At 37.9% G+C, this 4,436-nt stretch overlaps 1 long non-coding RNA gene across 1 annotated transcript; it reads right to left on the reverse strand.

Moving 5' to 3' along the window:
• Positions 1-1,712: 1,712 nt before the first annotated feature.
• On the reverse strand, positions 1,713-4,103 carry LOC145769982 (uncharacterized). The gene is made up of 3 exons (XR_014289121.1): positions 3,981-4,103; positions 2,159-2,365; positions 1,713-1,920 (listed from the first exon to the last, which is right to left on the reverse strand). It is a non-coding gene; the product is annotated as an uncharacterized LOC145769982 (long non-coding RNA).
• Between the last annotated feature and the right edge of the window lie 333 nt (positions 4,104-4,436).

Here is a 4,436-nt window from a genome sequence, read left to right on the forward strand (position 1 = left end):
CTACAACTACTCTTCTTCGTATGAAGTACAAGTTGAAAAATACATGATAAAGGGCAAGATGATTCTTTGTTCGTAGCTATTGCCTAACTACAAAACAGCGACCACTCTGCTAGCTGTCCAGTGTCCACTTACTATAATGCTTCTAAAAATCCATAATCTAAGCCCAAAACGTCCGCCTACCGAATATAAAAAATTGAAAAAACGACATGCACAGGACACTCCGCATATAAGCACTAAGCAGTAGGGCGTGTCAATATGTTTATACGGGTATCTAAAATGAACGAAGAGGCACAACATCAATTTTTTTTCAGAAACATCCCCATTTCGAAATGTTGATCGCTAAGTCCAGCTCGCTTTGGTTTGAAAATGTCCTTTCCAAGGGAGAACAGTCTTTCAACAGCAGCACTGGAGGGGATAGGGGTAATATATTGCAAGAGCATACACCTCTGTGGTTCTGTAATAGGTTAACCATTCTGAGATACAAAGCCGTCTTAATTTCTTCACCTTTGTCAAGCCAAGAAAGTCTGAATTGTGGGTGAAACGCAGCAGCTAGCTGCCAGCCACTATCACGATAAACATGACAAAATCTGTTTTCCAAAGATTCCAACAATCGGGCAAGCAATGGCAAGCAAACAGCTACCCTGTTGTTGTTCCGAAGTTCTTGTAGTCTTTTCCGCGTCATGCCCAAGGTTGGTAGTAGTATACCTTCTCTTCTGATTGCAAAATGTGCAGATATTGGCATATTAGTCGCATTAGCAAATGGTGTTCTTTCAGGAAAGCCACATCAACTGAAATAACAAACAAAAGAGTTTTAGTGAAACTGTCGAGCAATTACCCGAACTCACTTTCGTAGAAATTAAGATAATTGCAGTCTGCTTGACTTGTTTATTAACTACTGTATTTTAGCCGTAACTAAATTTGAAATTCCTGTTGCCAACCAGAGGTAGCCACCACAACATGCCTTTCCACGGGGGCCAGGGCACTAAACACATGACGCTCACTCGGAGGTGAACCGTCGATCAAACAAATTTTCACTTATAGCCAAGCTACTGAGATACGCCACTAACATTGCACTTAGCGATAATTTTTTTTGCAAATACAGTAGCAATATCAGTAACGAATATTCATCACTCACTTTTGGCAAAAGCTATTAAACCAAGATAGTCGCATGCTCGTTGAAGCCCATCACGTTTTTCTCGGCTGTCAAATACTGTGAGCAAATGTGCTACAGCATCAAATACAGAGTTCCAGCGATTGATTGTAGGCACTTTGAGCAATATCCCAACTTCACTCTGAATCTCACCGCTACCTTGCTACTCCTGCAAAACAGGTAGGCCTACAGTAACAGTGGATCATTTCTTATTGAATTTCTCCAGTAAGCATACGGACGCACATTGAAACATTTGGTCAGTCTGTACGAGTGCACCAGCATTTCTAACTATGTTTACAGCACATAAGAATGTTACAACTTAAGTTCGAGAATTATAGAAAAGAAGTAAAGGCTCGCCTGGATTGTTCCACAAGTTTTGGGCTTTTGCAAAAGCACTACCTACGACATAGCTTTTTGTATATGCAGCATTTTCCCAGAGCTTTATCAGCATCGACTATCGCAACAAGCTTCAGTGTGTGGGCAGCACACCGCCTATGTTTTGGTAATGCAATTCCAACGACCAACATCCTCATCAACTTCCTCACCACAACCCACTGTAAAACAGGAAGCTATAATCCAGTAGGCCTACCATACACTACCTTGAAGTGGTTAACTATACTACAGTATAGGCCTACTTGAAATGTGCAACAGTATTAATGTTCATACTTTTCAATGTGGATATTATTTCTTCAACAACGTGATCTTCAGTAACTTTATCTGACACTTCAACTTCATCATCATCGTTGTTGCTTTCCAGCACTCCGAAAACACTACAAAGATCAAATATCAATGCTTTTTCACCAGAGTCCTGACTGTCACGCAAGGATAAATAGTGTAGAATTGTACATTATACGATAATTCGATAAAGTACAATGGTATTAGTAGCAGATTGCAATGCTTTAAAAACTAGATTTGGCCTTTCTCCAATTTTTATTGCAAGTTGTAACCAATATTTATATATATATATTCCTTATTTAGAAAACAAATTGATAAAAGCATGATATTTACTTGAATGCATTTACGAAGTTGGAACCATTATCCGTTTTGGTTTTTGTAACTTTGTTTTCTATGTGGTAATTCCAGTGAATTTCAGACATCAAGCCAGCCAATATGTTGTAAGTGTGTAATCCTTTTAAGCGCTTGCAGGCCGGTATCCCCTTCATTCTCTGCAGAGTCACTTCATCAGTCCAGTGTACTGTCATACCCAAGTATGATCTAAAGATTTGGTTTAGAACAGTGGTTCTCAACCGGGGGTCCGCGGACCCCAAGGGGTCCGTGAAGCGATTTCCGGGGGTCCGCGAAAGTTTCCGAGTTTTCAACATGACGGATAAATTAAGAAATTTAAAAATTGTTTGTGCTTTGTTTATGTATTAGCCTACAGTGATACTTAAACTGTAAGTCGCAACGCACTGGTGCGTCGTTTGAAATTTCAAAGGACATTGCACAAAGGTTTGGTTTCTTAACTAAAATATCATATAAATTACTTAAACCTTTTAATAAGGCTATGTTGGCTATGTTCAACTAAATTCTGTTAAGACAGCAGATTGTTGATCAATGCTTAACTTAGAAATGCAAACGTTAGTCAGCAGTCTATCACTACTCACAGTTTTGCAATGACTGTGATCATAACGAATTAATATTGATTCCAAATGAAAAAAGGGAGAAATTCTTTGTAACAGTCGCAAGTATTCTATTAACAGTTATAGAAAAACATCAAATGAGCATATAGCTTACCGATGTTTGATCCTGTGTGCCAACATATAGCTCATAAGTCATAACATAATTTCGTCAATCTCATCAATCGTCAAGTGCGTTGCGAATTCAGCAAATTCTTTTAAGTGTGTTGCTTTGAAACTTATGTAACATATGATTCCATAAGGAAACGTGATATACCAAAATTTCAAATTGAAATTTTTAGGGGTCCGCGACCGCTTCGAAGACACCAAAAGGGGTCCACCAAGACAAAAAGGTTGAGAACCACTGGTTTAGAACAAGTGATAGTATCAATAGAACAGTATGTGTAAATGATTTTCTTCTATTTGGACTAGTTCAAATACACCTTGTGTGTGTTTGTGGAATATCTGAGTCTTTACAGCGTAAGAGGTTTCAGACAATACAGGACATGGGAACACCAGTCGATTTAGCGAAAGCTAATTAAGGCTTCTAAAGACGTAACAAGTCCTACAGAAAACACACATAAAGTGGACATGGAAATGCAGTATTAAATGTATACATACAATTTAATACAAAACACCTATCCATACCGAGATCTGCATGCCCACACATCTGCCGTGGTTGCCACCAACTTAACTTGTGAAAGTTTTTCTTGCAGGTGGATTGCCTTCTCATGGTATATAAATCATAGTACAACTGTTTTACAGAATGCAAGAAACAACTTCCAGTAATATTTTCTCATACTTGTTGTCTTTTAATGGTATTCACACTAACAATTACATACATATATATAGTTAATATATAATATATATATATATTCAGGCGAATATATATATTCAGGCGCGGATTTATGGGGGGGACCCAGGGGGTCCGCCCCCCCCCCCCGAAATTTTGTGAAAAATTGTATGTTTCCTTCCGCATCAAATGGATTGATATGCTTCTAAACAGCTGATATTAGTCCCTCGGCATCACAATTGATGAAAATGGTTGTTTTAATGTCTATTTTCTAGCATATCGTATATGTCGTAGTATCATTGTTCATATCTGTTTAGCTTTTTCTTTCTTTTTAATTGATTTTCAAATTTTCTGGCCCCCCCGAAAAAAACTCTTAGATTCGCGCCTGTATAGGCTATATTATAATATATTTATGACATACCGATCTTCAATTCGTCTTCAATGCATAGCTGGAATCTTTTGCAGGCATGTGGGTGACTAGACTGCACAAGTGCATATGTTTCTTTAAATTATTTAAAGTTGTAATACTTGCAGACAGCTTCTTCAAATTCGGCAGATTAGGCATTAAAGGTAGCTCTTACACACAAATGGGCAAAAACGGCTAAAATTAGAGAACATCAACAGTTGTAACATACCCCTCAGCAATGACATTTTCCTTCACTGATACTGCAACTCAACTCGATGACGTTTCCTGCAAAAAATCTCAGTAACACTGTCATAAAAAGTTTCAGATCTTGACATCATTTTTTTCAAAAGATCTTTTTCAATTGACATCAATGACAAGTTAGACAGCCTTTCTTGTCCTTGACTGTTTCTCAAATATGTTTTGATCCTCCTGAGAGCTGAAAACAATCTCTCGACTGATGAAGTAGAATAT

This window comes from Aplidium turbinatum, chromosome 5 (genome assembly GCF_918807975.1).
Source record: "Aplidium turbinatum chromosome 5, kaAplTurb1.1, whole genome shotgun sequence".
NCBI classification, from domain to species: Eukaryota; Metazoa; Chordata; class Ascidiacea; order Aplousobranchia; family Polyclinidae; genus Aplidium; species Aplidium turbinatum.